The 16325-nt window shown below is 43.3% G+C and overlaps 1 protein-coding gene across 2 annotated transcripts in view; it reads left to right on the forward strand.

Moving 5' to 3' along the window:
- The first annotated feature begins 238 nt into the window (after positions 1 to 238).
- The window catches only part of Cul1 (cullin 1), a 65053-nt gene continuing 48966 nt past the window's right edge, over positions 239 to 16325 (forward strand). The window contains exon 1 of one of the 2 annotated variants that reach the window (XM_041632115.1): positions 239 to 353. The gene's annotated coding sequence lies outside the window, so the exon portion shown is untranslated. Of the gene's footprint in view, positions 354 to 685; positions 819 to 16325 lie in introns of those variants that run through there. The other variant, XM_041632114.1, reaches the window with a different exon arrangement.

Below are 16325 nucleotides of genomic sequence, written 5' to 3' on the forward strand. Positions count from 1 at the left end.
CTGCGCTGATTTGGGGGCTGCCTGCCCATCTGACTTTCTCATCTGGCGGTCGGGGATATTGCCTCTGGTTCACCTCCAGGACCCGTGGTGTTGCGCTCCACGTCAGCTCCCGGGAGATGTGCGCAGCTGAGGGGCAGGGGGCGTCGGAGCCCCTCTCCCACAGCTGCTTCCGGAAGTTTCTGTGGCCAGAGCCCCCAACCTCAGCTCAGCCCCCACGAGGAGTCCGAAGTGGCGGGAAGCCGAGACTTGAGAGGCCGCCCCGACGCGAGGGCGGCGGGAAAACCTGGCGGAGGATCCGGCGCGTCCGGCAGTGCCCGGCTCAGCGTTCGGGAAGCAGGGGCCATGGGTCGCAGGTAGAAATGCCCGCACCAAGCGGGGCCTCGCCACGGAGGGGCGGCCGGGGCCTGCGGGCGGGCGGTTTCGGTGCCCCTCCCGCGCCGCCGCTGGCTGGGCGATGGCGGCGACGGTTTCTCGGCTCCCCCGCCCCGGACGCCGATGGCGGCGCGTTCCGGCCCTCCCTCCCCCACAGCTTCGCCCCGCGGTCGCCAGAGCCGGTGAAGCCGGGAGGGCGGGGAGCGGCGGAGGGACGGCGAGAGGGCGGAGGTTGCGTGGTGCAGGCGGCGGCGGCGGCGGCGGCGGCGGCGGCGGGAGGAGGAGGGCCGGCAGGCGGGCTGGGGAGGAGGAGGAGGAGCGGGCGCCGTGTCGCACGCAGCTCCAGGCGGGGCAGCCCGGGCGCTGAGGGACGCGGCCAGACCTCGGCGGGCCCCGCGAGCACTACACGCCGTCGCCCGAGCGTCGGGGGGCGCCTGGAGATGCGGGTGAGTAGCGGCTCGGGCCGCGGCGGCGGGAGGCAGCGCAGGCCCCCGGCGGAGCCGCGGCGTCGCAGTGACTCGGGCTGCGGCGGGCGAGCCCGGGCTGCCGGTGAGGCCTGAGGCGCCGCGCCGCGGCCAGGCGGAATGGCGGCCGGGCCAGGGAAGTCGTGGGCGGAGGACGCCGAGGGCGGAGCGGAGCGGAGCCGGCTGGCCCGGCCTGAGTCACCCGGCCGGCCGGGCTCGGCCAGGGCCAGGACTCGCAGGGCCAGGCCCCGGCTACGCACTGGGAAAAAGCCGGCCTCGGCGCGGCCTGTGGCGCCGGCCTCCGCACCTCACGCGCCACCCAGCCCTCCCTTGCCCTCGGCCCTGCGGGTTCCGCTCGGCCGGGGCGCCTGTGAACCCGGGGACTCGTGCTCTCGGAGAACCGGGGGCTCGCATTGTTGCGACGGTGCGGGGCATGATTATTGAGTAACAGTGGTGCCCGGGGCTCCGTTCTCTCCGTGAGCGTGGCCGGGCAGGCGCGCAGGGATGCGGTGTGCTTTTCCAAACGCACGGAGCCCCGGGGCGTCCGCCAGCCCTCTGGAGTCGGGCTGGGCCCAGCGCGGCGGCCTCGGCGCGCCCCCGGGCCCGGCGGGAGCGCGCGCTCTGACCCCAAAGGTAACCGGGCGCTGGGCCAGGAGGACCGAGTCGGGGTCCCGTGGCCCGTGGCTCGCGCTTCTCTATTCTTAAGTCCCGCGTGGCCCTGAAAGCCCTCTCTTCCTGTCACCTGTGCACCGTGAGACACACGAGCTAATTCAGAAAGCAAGGAACGCACGCACACTCATTCCTTGAGCCTATTCTCCGAAGTTAAGGGAGCCAAAATGATTCCCCTTCCCGACGAGGTCGCAGTCGTTGGGGGTCTGTGGTAAGGGCACAGACTGAAACGCAGTCAAGTTGTTCAAGCGGTTTTAGTTGCTCTGTGTGTACTTACTCTTTGCTGGAGGAGCGATAAAACAGCCTAAAGCTAAGTGTGGAATAAATGATCACTGTTTTAGAAAGGCGCTTATTGGGGTGACAAGAGGAACCAACCTTTTTACTTTAAGTTTCTAGGACCTAAACCTAACACATTGAAGAAGCGAGTGAAGTTTAAGAAAATAAGGATATGAGGGTTTTTTTTTTCTCTGTTTGAAAAGGTTTCAAGCAGTTATTTAATTTTTACTTAAAATCTGTATTTATTGCTTCCCATAGTAAGTTAAAAAAGTTACATCTCATTTTAAATTCTGAGTATGCAAACACAAAACTGGTTTGTTTTATCTTCTATTATCCCCATTTTTGGAGGTTTTGGGGGAGTACTTACAAAACCTGGGAGAAAAGGCTGAAGTACTTTCTAAAAATGTTAACCTCTTCCCTTTTCCCCTCGTTTGGTATCTTCTTTAAAAAAAGCCAACCAACTTTAGATGTGCTAGGATGCTTCATCAGTTTGTAAAATGTGTCTTTCCTGGGCCCGAATTCCTCCATGCTGCATACATTTGAGCTGATCTGGCCAGGTGTCTTTAGACACTATAGAGTGTTGTTCTCAGGAACTCCTCCTCCTTGTTGCTCTGTTTAATTTTGCCAGTGCCAGCTTATTTCCCATACATTTTGACTCTGAGATCATTGAAGACAAGGGAATAAGTCCTTTGTTTCCCTCAAATAACATAGAACATGATCTTGGTGGTACCTTCAATAAATTTTTTGAACTAACTAAATTAATCCTAGGGTTTTACTACTCCCCCTAATTTTGGCTGCAGAAAACAGTCATGATGACTGCTGTTGAGCTGGGTAAGAGGGCAAACTTTATTATGTTGCATGCCTCTTTAGAATGAAATTGTCATCTTTGTGTCTCTTCCTCCGCCTCCATAGCTAGTTACTATGTCCTAGGGGAAAAATGTTGAGGGTTTCTTTAGTTGTGGAAATCCAAATAGTGTGAAATAAATCTAGTTCAAGGGGTCAATATTTAGACTTTTTTTGTTATTAATTGAAACAAACTTGTTTTTATCTCTTTGCCTTTGATGTAGAGCAGGTTAGTATTTAAGGCTGTTTCCTACTGGGAAGATAGGTCAGCCCAGTTGTACCAAAAGTTTCTGTGGGAAGATATAGGGTATCATGCCTTCATTTCATATGGAAATGAAGTTAAAGTGAACACGCTTTAAGTCAAGCAACGTTACTTGGTATTCTTCAGATTTAATTTGTTAGACCCCCCCCCCCAGAATCATTAATTCCTTGCAGTTTGAGCCCGATGTAAGCCCCAAAGCACAGTCTTTGTACCCTTACCAATGAAATAATAGGGTGAACTTTCTTTGAGGATTATCTTTTAGATATCGCTGGAGAAAAAGCTGTTAGCCATCTATTTTAAGGGACAGCTCTAAGTTCATTTTTTAATGTGTGTAAGCACCCCAGCGCACATGTGGAAGCCAGAAGGTGGACTTCAGTAGTCTGTTCTCTATCTTTTGGGCCCCAGAGACCAAATTCAATTCCTTAGTCTTGGCAGCAAGTACCTAAGGTGGTTTTTAAGTGATATCATCTAAGTTTTCTTTAATCCCTTAAACTATGTGAATTCCATGAGAATGTCATAACTTTTAAACACAAGCAGTGGGCATTGGAGAACTACCTTGTAGAACATAACATACCATTTGTGTGTGTCCACCAGAGTTATAAAAAGCCCGGGTTTGATTGTATTTACTTTCTCCTTTGGGAAGCCTGGACAGAGGAAAGATACTCTGCTCTCCGCTTTCACTCACGCTTCAGCTTGATTGCAATTCTGTTCCCTTTAGTGATCTCCATGTCTTTCTTTTCCTTCTTACCACTTGTCAGCTCAGGCATCTCCATCTCAGGAAAACTGCCATGCTGTCTAGGAGCTTTCCCTGGTCCTCATGATGTCCTGTCTATGGTATTATCTCAGTGCTTAACCTTCTGATGACACTTGGTGGTTTCTTCCACTAAACTGACCTTTACCCAGGGACAGGGTGGAACAGATCTGACCCTAGTACCTAGCACAATGCTCATGCCAATATTCATGTACATCCTTCCATTTCTGCAAAGCCCTGTGAAGTGTAAGTAATGACATTTAACCTTCCTTGTAGAAAAAAGGTTCCTGGACCCAGTAGTTTCTATCAAGGCTAAGAAGATGTAATGCCCCACCCAGGTGGGAGGGTAGAGCAGGATGGTAATCCTGGAGCTTACCAAGGGCTCACCCTGAAAGTCTGATGTATATGAAATAGAGGAAGATTAGTAAAGACTAAAGTGAGAGCATCTTTAAGTGTTGGTGTCTGACCTTTACAACAGAATGTATCATACATAACAATGGTTGGCTCCCAGGAGTGAGTTTATTCTTCCTGGTCCTTCGGAAAACACTGGAGAGTACTTAGGCACGGCTGGTGTAGGCAGGGGCAGTTGTGGGACTTCGGGGCTGTTGTAAGTTGGTGTTATGTTCTTAAAACCAGTTAATAAGGTACATTTTTTTAAAAGGCCTGTGTCAGAAAATACTTTAGAAAACAGGCTGTCAATTTAACTCTGTATAAAGTATGTGCTGGTATAAGTAATTAAAGTTGTAAAATGGTGATTTTAGGTGAACTTGTGTTTTTAAAATATTTTTTAGAAAAAAAATTAATAACCAGAAAATAACAATTTCAAGTCTCAGGTGGAGAAACTTAAATAATACCATAATACCAAAAATACAGACTTTAAAGAAGATAGTACAATTACTTTGGAATTATAAAACTTCCTTATGATAAACGGCAAATCACAAACAAGAATGTTTTTATAAGCAAATTTATTTTTTAGACTATCAAAGAGAGCTTGTAAACTAATGGGAAAGAAAGATTTCTTCACATGGAAAAAAAGACAAACTAGGGTAGAAAACCAAGAAGTCTTCAGCTTCACCAGCAGTGTTCCCAGAAGTGGGCATCTGAGCTGTTTTCAAATAAGCCACTTCTGTTGAGAAGGTGGAGAAGTATGCCTACTTGTTGATAGAAAGAGTATAAGTAAATATAATTTAAAATATTTTTTCCTGTATGGATGTTTGCAGGCATACATGTTTATGTGCCATATGTGTGCCTGGTGCCCAGAGAGCAGACCTGGTGACCACAGAGGCTAGAAGAGAGCACTGGATCTCCTAGAACTGGTTACAAGCCACTGTGTTGGTGCTGGAAACTGATCCTGACAGCTCAGGAAATGCTCTTAACTGCTGAGCCATCTCTTCAGCCCCAACTAAATACAGTTTTTCAAGAACAAGCTGTGTAACAGGAACTTTTGAAATGATGTATAATTTGATATAACTTGCCTAATTTTAAGTTTTTTATTCATATAAAAAGTGGTAATAGACTAATGACCCCCCCCCCCCGTGTGACTTAATGTGCACACACACACACACACACACACACCCGGAAAGAGTTTCTCTTTGTAGCTTTTGACTGTCATGGAAGTTGCTCTGTAGACCAGGCTGGCCTGGAACTCATAGAGATCTGCCTGCCTCTGCCTCTCAAGTGCTAGAATTATAGGTGTGTGCCACCACCACCTGGCTTAATGCCTTCTTAATTGTGCATTCATTTTCAGTTTGGAGTTATTGTGGATAACTATTTGAGCATGATTAAGGTAAATCTTTGCATTTTTGTAATACTGTATTGAGTATTAAATTGCAAAAATAATAAAAATTAATTTGTAATATATAGAGTTTGTTGTGTGAGTGTATGTATTTTTGGAAGATAACTGCACGTTAACGGTAATAGTGATTATCTTTAAGAAGTGGTTCATTTTAGGTTTTTGTGCTAATTTTTATAGTGCAAATAGACAGCTAAAAATGTAATATAGTGGATTGGTTCTTCTTTGGAATCTTTTGGGGCCAAGGTGATGGGAATGGAACCCAGTAGAGCCTCAAACTCTGTATGCTAAGCAAGTCCTCCACCACCGAGTTTTATTCCCAGCACAGTGAGATAATTTTCAAAAGCATAAATCTTAAGAAAATAGTAATTGAAGAACCACTGCCAAGGAAGATCATTTTGCTTATTCAGTGCAGAAATGAGTTGGTATTTGAGTTCCCTGCCCCTCCTTTCCATGCGTTAATGAGTAGGTTAATGAGTAGCCTAATTCTTTGGTCAGGTTCTGTCTGTTCTCATTCATTCCCTTGTCTCATCATCCTTCACATGCTCCAGGTCCCTTCCATTAAACTGTCTTAGTCTCATGAAGCTCACCGTGTTTTGATATCTTACTGTTTATTTAAAAGAGCCGTCAGAGCGGATGTTTCCTTTATTTCCCTTTTGTCTACACAAGTATGTGCATGGGCATGCGGTAGCCTGTGTGGGAGTCAGGACAAACTTGTAGCACTCAGTTCTTTTTTTCTACCTTGTGGGTTCTTGCGATCAAGCTCCAGTCACCAGACCTGGAGGCAGCTGCCTTTCTCTGCTGAGCCATCTGGACAGCTAGCTGAGCTGAGTTTTCCTTTTTCTTGGTGATAACTGAACATTCCATCCTGTTTTGCTTAGTTCATAACTCCTAATAATAGTAGATACATTTTAAGTTGAATGTTGAAACTATAATACCTTCATGTATAGTAATAAACCTAACTAAAAATTAGGAAAAATTACTTGACACAGTTTATGCTTTGGAAAACTGAAAGTTTTGTTTTTATCAGTTATCTAAAAAAAAGATACTCTAAATTAGAAATGATTGTGGGGATTAAGAGAAGATAGGTACACAGAAATGTGCATAAAATGCATAGAAACTCTCACCAGGTATCAAGGGGGAAACTAAATAGTTATTTGTACCTGATAGACATCTTAAACTCACAACGTGCAGAAAAGGTGAGAACTTAGATCTTCCTTCCTGGGAGTTGGAAAGAGGCTTGCTCTGGTCAGTCTAGAAGGAAAGGTTTGGAATCCTGCATGAGCTTGAGGTTGGTAAGCCGTGGGGCAGACTCCTAAGTCCTAAATGGAATCTTAGGAATGGGTGCAGATGCCAGGCTTACCTTTGGGAAGTGTAAGAATGATTTGGGAGAGAGACCAAAGGGAGTACAGGATGACAGACTCCTCCCATCTTAAAGATTAAAAGTCTTTAAGTGCTTTACTTACAGGTTAATATTACAGGAACACTGGTGTTCAGCACTAAGTTTGTGCCAAAGACTTGCTGAATATGTACTTTTTGACTTACTGGTTACCGCTTCTCAGCTTTCTCCTTCTTGCAGATGCCTTACCTGGAAGAAGTCCATCTTTGCTGTTTTGGTTGAAACTAGACTTTGGCACATCTCACAGAAATGATGCTATTCATCAGCTAGTCTACTGAAATTGAACTTGAATGCTTCTTGTGTGATAGGATGCTTTGGGTATAATTGATTTGGCTATTTGCATTATTTGAGAAGGGTTAGGAGGTATGGCTTTGTTGGAGTAGGTATGGCCTTGGAGGAAGTGTTTTGCTACTGGGAGTAAGCTATGAGGTTTCAAAAGCCCACACTAAGACCAGGTGCTCTCGCTCTCTGTCTGTCTCTCTTTGTTTCTGTCTCTTGTCTGTCTGCCTGTGGATCAAGATGTAGTTCTTAGGTATTTCTACCAAACCACTCCTGCCTTCTACCATGCTCCATGACATAATGATAAATGGACTAAACCTCTGAAACTGTAAGCAAGCCCCCTGGTTAAAGGCTTTATTGTGTAAGAGTTGCCTTTGTCATGGTGACTCTTCACAGCAATAGAACAGTGACTAAGACAATATATGTCTACCATGTATATATATATGCCTGGTGTTAGAGGAGGCCAGGAGAGCGTGTCAGATTCCCTGGAACTGGAGTTAACAGCTGTTTGTGAGCCACCATGTGAGTGCTGGGGACTGGGCTTGAGTCCTGGAAGAGCAACAAATCCTCTTAACTGCTGAGCCATCTCTTCAGCCCCTTTTCTTTTGTTTTTAATTTATGAGATCGCTTTGGCTATTCCAAAGTTGTGATTTATTTCAATCCTAATATTTATAATGAATAGACTCATTCTACCTATTAACTGTTTTTCAGAATTAAAAAAAAAATTCTTCTGTGTGAGTGTCTGCCTGCATACACAAGGGCATAGCACACATGTAAAGGTTAGAGGACAACTTCGAGGAGTTGGTTTTCTCTTGTGGACTTGAAGATCTAACTCAGATCATCAGGCAAGTGCCTTCCTCCGCTGAGACATCTCACCAGCCCCTCATATATTAAATTATAGTGCTGTTAAAACTATGAGAGAAGGCGGGTGGTGGTGGTGCACACTTTTAATCCCAACACTTGGGAGGCAGAGGCAGGCAGATCTCTGTCAGTTTGAGGCCAGCCTGGTCTACAAGAGCTAGTTCCAGGACAGGCTCCAAAGCTACAGAGAAACCCTGTCTCGGAAAAAAAAAAAAAAAAAGGCTATGGGAGAAAATCTGGATTTTTAATTTCAGTGTTCCTTAACTTAAAAAGTGTATTTTTACCTGAAAGCATAAATAATGGCTTTCAAAATGAGCTACTTGAAGATAAGCTTAGAAATCTTTCTTGAGCAATACCCAAATAAGTGAAGCAAGTTATGTAACAGTAAAATTATGACACCATGATAGTTTTGTTGTTAGGTGTATTGGGGTCTTGGATATGGTAAGCAAATGGCTATTCAGCTTAATTTATCTCCAGCCCTTTTGGATTTTTTTTTCGTTCTGTTTTGACAAGATCTTTAGAAGTTGTCTGGGTTGGCCTTGAACTGTCTCTGCAGCTTAGGTTAGCCTTAGATTTGGGAACTTTTGCCTGGCTGCCTTAGTAGCTGGAATTAGAGGTCTGTGTTATTAGTTCCAATCATCAGCGTTTTGTTTTGAGGCTGCATACACTAAACAAGTGCAGCAGTGAGGACAGTGTGTGCTCTGTACAGCACCAGTTGTACAACTTACACTATCTGGTGTAAGGAGAGACGTCGTGAACATCTCTGCATGGAGGGTGTGCTTATTAAAATACAGACAGCAGGGTTTAGTGGTTTTTAGTACTGGGGATTGAATGTAGGGCCAGACTCAATTATTGCAGGTAAGCTGCTAATGTGTCTGTCTCTTCTGCCCCTTAACACTTCTTGTGATGGCAGCCTCTGGAGAGCCATAGGTGGGAGGGGCATTGGAGCCCAGGAGGATAGGTCAACCTGGGTCCAGATGTGAAGGCAAAAGCTAGAAACCCTAGTAACCACTCTTATATTTTGAAAAAAAAAAAAAAAAGCAAGTTATGCAAGCTGTGAAGATGATTTTGTTATTGAGAAGAAAGCCACACATCTTGATTGGGAGCAGTCAGTTCAAGAAATATCTCCAGCATGTACAAAGTGCTGGAGGCTTATCTGTTTGAAAACCGTCTTCTAAGGGGAAGTTAATATTGCGGGATGTGAGAGATCATCCAAAAGCAAACAAAACCCAAAGCAGGTGGATGGCATAAGAGGAACCCCTAAGGTTGGCCTCTAGAATGCACATACATGTGCACACATGCTTGCACATGAATGCATACACCTACACATGGACGGGATGACCTTTTGGAAATGTAGCATGACCATACGCCCAGGACAGGGATGGCAACAGGAGGTGACATCGAGCTTACTCTGAACTCTTGGGTGCTTCCAGGATTTCTCTTCATGTCGAGGATCTCATGAGAATGGAGCATGCACTTAACCCCTCATTTCTTTGTTTGAGGTCAGTACAGTAGTAAATTTTCTTCAGATCAAACAGTGTAAAACTCTGGGACTGGTGTGAAGATCTAGAACCTCTGCTACACAGCAGGCCAGTGTAGGAAGATCGTGGATCAGGTTAGCCCTGACAACCTAGTGACCTGCCTCAAAATGAAAAATAAGGATGCAGCCGTGTGATACAGTGCTTGCCTAGTGTTCATGACGCCCCCCCCAAAAAATGAAAGAATTGAAATAAAAGAAGTGCGTGTTTCTCTTCAGCTAATTTATGTAGTAGAGTAGAAGGAAGTATGCTTGAATGTTAGCTTAACTAAGGAGACCCCTGATGAGTTTTCAACTCAGGGCATCTGAGTTATTTTAGCAGAATAGAAGAAAGGAGAGGGATTGTTCTGTCTTTAATTGAAAATCCTGATGAGGTGATAAATAGCTAGCTGCATGTCCTCATGATGTGCCACTTTCAGACTCTTATTGAGCAGGTAATTTTTCAGGCCTTAGTACTCACTGACCACAGGACAAAGTGGTCACTGTGCACATGAAACATGGAAATTGACTGAGTAGGACTATGGGAACTATGAGTTGAAGTAGATTTCATGGCCTCAGTCATGGCATACTACATCTTAGCCAAAGCAGTTCTCATGCACAAGCCTCAGAGAGGGAAAGAAACAAGGGACCATTATCATACACTTTTGCTGGGAACACTTTAGTGTGACTTTGGGGGCACTAGCCTTTGTATCATATCAGAGGTATTGGGAAATTTACAGGCAGGATTTATTACTTCATTTTGACTGGAAAACCAGTATTGTCTCCCTGTAGACAATGAAAGAGGCTCAGCAGTGACGAGATCTCTAGTGAGTTGTGAAGTGAGGATTTCAAGTACCAAAATGCTTACACGTTTGCCTCAAAATATCCTTGTAGTGTTTCTATAGTACAGCAAGCATCTGAAATGCTTAAAATCAGGAACTTTTTGAGGACCAGCGCAATACTCCAAGTGGGAAATTCCACACCAAATTTTATGTGACTTGCCATTGTCAAAAAATGCTCAATGAGTTTACCTTCATTTCAGCCTCTGTTTTGTAAAGTATGTGTAGAACATAAATGAAGTTGATGTTTAGATTTGAATTGCATATCCAAGATATCTTATATATGCTTATGACATTCCAAAGTCTCGAAGAGAAAAAAAAAACTCTTCTGGCTCTGAGCATTTGGATAAGGAATACTCCATCTGTAATACATACCTTGTTAGGTCCTATGAAGTTCATTTGTTTTCTTTGTTAGTCTTTAAAAAATAGTCCCAGTTGCTATTTACTAAATTGATTTCCTGATCTATACAGGAATAATGGATTATGTCTCTTAGTTTGAACAACATGTATGCTATAGGTGGATGATGGGGAAAAATACAATTCCATTTTTCCTTATTTTAAAGGAAAATGCTTAGCAACAAAATACATAAGATTACCAGTATATATTTTTGAAGAAATAAGATTCGACTAGATTATTAAGGGAAAGTATTGTCCTGAAACTGAAAATTGGAATTTAGTTCTTAGTAGTTAAAACTAGACTATTTGGGGGCTGATGAGATGTCTTAGCACAGGTAAAAGTGCCTGCAACCGAGCCTGACCACCTGAGGTTGAATGCACACGTGGAAGAGGAGAACCAACATCTGCAGACCGTCCTTTGACCTTCTACCCCCCACCTCTGTCTCTCAAGCTTCCTTCACCTCACAAGTAAATAAATATAATTTTAAAAAAAATTAGATTTTAAACTAGATTTTGACAAACAGGTCAGTTCTATATGACACCTTTGGAGTCTCATGTGCTTATATTTCCTGACAAATTTTCAAGTTTTCTAAGTGTTCATGGTATCCTCCTGGAGTCGTAATAATTAAAGTAGAAAAGGTACAGAGGTTGGCTGAGCTAAACTTCAGTATGAAGTAATTTTAGTACTTTTAATGCTTTATAGATATTTAGGCTTAATAGAGATAGTCTTCTAATAATTGTTCTGGTACCAGTTCTAAGAGAACAAAAATTATTTACTAATTGCTAGATGTTCATTCCTATGAGAAAATTCTATACTTTGATATCTGAGATTTCCTGTAGTTGAAAACATATGTTTGAGAGAATGACTGTAAATATTTATATTCTACAATCAGAATAAGAAAAAGAATGACAAAAGGAGAAGGCTGCTGAATTCATTTTGTAAAAATTTGAGGATCTGGTTCCCGAGCTTAGCTAGCTTTCAGAGAGTGGTGGTGGGAGCAGGTCGGAACTGTGAAGTTCAAAATACAAATGTTTGCTCTTGACCTCCGCCAGGATTGGGAGTCATGGTCTTCTTTCTTAACTTATAACATCAGTATTATAGTTTGTACAGCTTGTTTAAATAACTACCTTTCTCCTGAAATTTTAAATGGTTTATTTTTATGAGTACTTGCCCACGTGTGTGTGTGTGTGTGTTGTGTGTGCTAGATGGCAGTGGCCAGAAGAAAGCGATGAACCCCTGGAACTGGAGTTAGAAGGCTGTGAGTCGGGACGTGGTGCTGACAGGGTCCTCTGCAGAGTGTCTGTCGTGTTGTCACAGGATGTACAGTGCGTCGCTAACCAGTGTTGCTAGAACATCTGCATTGTGCCAGATGCTGTTGAGTGCTGAAGATTGAGCTGTCAACCACGCACCAGCTCCAGCCATAGAACCATGGGCCTGTGGATCAGTGGTTTTGCTCTTGAAATCTCTAAGAGGGTGAGATTTTCTGTTTACAGATAGTCATTATATATACACATGTCAAATTGATGTTTCTATGATCACCATAGAAACAAATTTCTGGCACATCTCTGAGGAATTATCTAGAGTAGGTTGGGATGGGCAATACCATTCCTCCAGCTAGAATCGTGAACTCAATAAAAAGAAAAAAGCTACCTGAGCATAATCTTTCATTAGCTTCTGCTTCCTGACTGTGGATACAATGTGGCCAGCTGCCTTATACTCCTGCCACAGTACCTTCCCTTTCACGATGGTCTGCACCCTTAAAGTGATACAAAATAAAGCCTTCCTCCCTTAAGTTCTATTGTCAGGGTATTTTATTGCAGCAGTAGAAAAAGTAAATATACATTTTCCATTTTTATAATAACAGTTATAAATGTAAAACCTACTTAATAAAGCACTGATTACCCAAATAGCAATGACTATTAAGAAAGCCTAATTTCAAATTAAGTAAAGAAAATCAGTATAACATTTAATATTAAATGGTATCTTTTGATTACTAGTGTTTTTGTTGTCTATAAGTATGTTTCACAAGTGCAATATACAAATCAACAACTTCTAGTCTCCTTTTTAAGGAAAGTTTTGCAAATACTACATGAATAAGTTCATTATCCTAGACTTGCCCTTGTTTTTAATGGATTGTAACCCTTTTCTAGTAAATGCATATGATTTAGAAGCTCTTGGGTTTTAAGGAACATCTTCTGCCACTCTGAGTTTTAGAAGGAAGAACGCAGTCATTTGCTGGGAGGGGTCCTACTATGTCCCAGCTATATTTCCACATAGAGTGTCTTAATCCTTACAACAGTTCTGGGAATCTATTGTTTCACTTCCCTCCTTTACCTTGTTGAAGTGAAACTTTTTTATATTTATGACATACAATAAGATAGCTGTTCTTTACCTTTTTGGTAGCAGGGTTGGAGGCCAGGGCCTAGACCTGAGCTCTTACTGCTGAGATATTATACTTCTGGTCCCCTAAATGCTATTAGATGATGAGATCAAACTATAAACAGTTTCAATAACCTCACATATTTATCCTTTTGCAAGAACCTTCAGGATTTCTTCTTAGCATTTTTCTTTTATTTTCCAGCATGTATACTAGGAACTATACTGTGCAGTAGCTCTCCAGAGCTTATGCATCTGATAAAACTAAACCCGAATCCCCTGAACAATGCTCCCCATGCCCTGTATTTATTTTTTAAGGATTATTTTAACATGAATTAACACAGTTCAGACTGTCAGTATGGAACAGGTCAGTCAGTTGGGTACTGTTGACTTCTAGGTGAATGCGCTAGTCACAAGCTAGTCACACTTAACGTTTGCTTTGTTTATTTCTTCTTGGCAGCAATTGGTTTGTTTATTCAATGCCATCTGGTGGTGAGCTGAGTTGGGGGTCATAGTGTTGAGGTTGCCAAAAGGACTTGTTTAAAGGAGTAGAAGGCAGAGACACAAACATGCTGCAGCAGATGGTGGTCTGCTTTGTATCTGGTTGTGAATCCATGGTCACATAAATTCAGTCTGAGACATGCAGAAAAGGTGGATTATGTTTTTGAGTAAGGTATGTGATTTAATTTTGGTAACTGAGGCATGATAGTTGTCGTATCTGCCCAGACATTTGTAAGTTAGACTTGCGTTCTAGCTTCAGAACTTAACTCATTCTAGTGTGATGGGGAGTGGGGAAAAGCTCTCCCAGCTCAGGTGTCCTGGGGTTGCAGCTGTGACAGCAGGATCAGGAAAGGCAGTGCCTGTGTATGTTAGCAACAGAGTCTGCCATCTCTTCTCACAATTGTTTTGAGTGCGCTGGTTTTCTTGCTTCCCCGTCTAGCAGAGACCCCTGCCTGCCCCATGGTGTCGGGGGTACAAAGCACTCTACCACTGGCTCTTCATCTGCAGCAACATTTTTTAAGATTCCCAATCTCTACACACTTAATACACAGTCAGTGACTTTCAGAATAGATCTTTTCATTGATAGCCTTTTTGCTGTTGCACTCATCACATTACCTCTTCTCCTTTGGTCTGTATTTTGGGTTTTCTGTGTCCAGTGAGACAGAAGAGCCTGTGTCTCAGTGGCTGTTATAAGTGCCAGTCCCCATCTCTCCTTTTTTATACTTTGAGGATATTATCCAGGCTGATACCTGTACTTGTATATGTCTGCTTATTTCTTGAGGTGTGGTTTCCTTTGAGCTTGAGTTTTGTGTTCTGTTCTTTTACATTTACTTAATATTAACATTTATCAGGGGGCAGGCATGCACATCATAACACACTGGAGGTCAGAGGGCAGCTTTCAGGAATGGCTCTCTCCTTTCATCATAAGAGCACAGGTGGTCAAATTTAGGTCATGATGCTTACGCAAGGACCTTTACCCACTGAGCTGTCTCGCTGGCCAAGGTTTATAATTTTAAAAGCTGTCCACCTGGGCATTTTCATTTTTGTGGTTTTTTTTCAAAGTTAATATATGTAAAATTAAGCCCTCTTATCTCCCTTCTCGAGTCATGCTCCTTCACATAACTTATTAGCCATATGTCGTATCAGACTTCTTTACTTTTGAGGGCTGGGATTAAAGGCGTGCGCCACCACCGCCCGGCTTACTTTTGAGGCCTTATAGCATAAAAACTTCTAAGTGTTGAATTTAGTACCTAAGTTTCACAGAAACCTGCTGATAGGTGTCTAACTGATCATTTAGCCTGTCTAGTTGTGAAATAACACACTTTTGAACTCCATCTTTGTTTACAATATGTTGTTAGGTGATTGCCTGCCTGAACAGGGAACCATTGGCTGAGATCATACAGGCAGCTGTTTTTATTGCTCTTACAATATACATTTTAATTTAATTTTTAAAATTTATGTGTATAGGTTTTTGCCTGCATGTATGTGTGTTCACCACAGTTGTGCCTGGTGCTTGAGGAGGTTAGAGAGGATGTTGGATCCCCTGGGACTGAAGTTTTACATGGTTATGAGCTACTATATGGGTTCTGGGAATGAAACTCGGGTCCTATGAAAGAACAGTCAGTACTCTTAACTACTGAACTATCTCTCCAGTCCAATTTTTGTGTTTTGTTTTGTTTTATTTTTGGACCATGAGGATGTTCAAATTTAACAGACCTGTCCATCTGAGGCTTAACATTTACTTCCCATTTAAAAGCCAATGAGTGGATTCTTAACTACTGTAATCTCAGGAGTGGTGGGTATAAATGGTGCTGGCAGTAACTGTCACCGGACAATGAAAATCACTGCAATTTCTTTGCCTGCCTGCCTCCCTCCCTCCTTCCCTCCCTCCCTCCCTCCCTCCCTTTCTTTCTTAATTTCTTTCATTCTTTTTTTGTTTGTTTTTTTTTTTTTTTTGTTTTCAAACAGGGTTTCTCTCTAGTTGGCCGTCCTGGAACTCACTCTGTAGACCAGGCTTCAAACTCACAGAGATCCGCCTGCCTCTGTGTCCTGAGTTCTGGGGTTAAAGGCGTGCGCCATCACCACCACCTGACTTCCTGAAGAAGAGCACTAGAAAATGCTCTGGTCTATTGCTAGCATTCATGATCAGGGGATTGTCACATTTCAGACAGGCTAGTGAAAATAAAGATGTCATTTTTCTTTCATCATTCACAGTGTCCCTGGATTTATCTGTCCATGTATGAGTGTGTGAAGGTGCAAGTGTGTTCATATGGAAGTCAGAGGATTGCTTTCAGGGGTCAGTTCTCTCTTTCCCGGAACTGCCATCAGGATCAGCTTTCACATAAGCATTTTATCACTGAACTCCTTCATCAGCCTAATCAGCCTAATGCCCCTGAGTGCTACCCACAGAGCCCATGGAGGTCTCTCACTTCACCTAGCTTCCCTCCAGTGCCCTTCCTCCTTTGAAGGTAGCTATTTCTTATTTTTAATTTACCTTCCTGAAAACAAATATACTTAATGTCTGTTGATATTTTGCTCTTCCCCATACACAGATGGTCTCCTGCTTTGATCAGCTAATGTCTGCTGAGAAATCCTGTGTGGTCAGTACCCAGAGGCCCTCCTCATTCCTTTGCATAATTGCACAGGCCACCAAGGTGTGGACATACCAAACTGAGGTCTTCTTGTCCTCTGTTGGTGGATTTTTTTGACCAATTACTACTAGTATTTT

The sequence above is a fragment of the Microtus oregoni genome, unplaced genomic scaffold (assembly GCF_018167655.1).
Source record: "Microtus oregoni isolate MIOR12 unplaced genomic scaffold, Mior012 000040F_ref0000088, whole genome shotgun sequence".
Lineage (NCBI taxonomy): Eukaryota > Metazoa > Chordata > Mammalia > Rodentia > Cricetidae > Microtus > Microtus oregoni.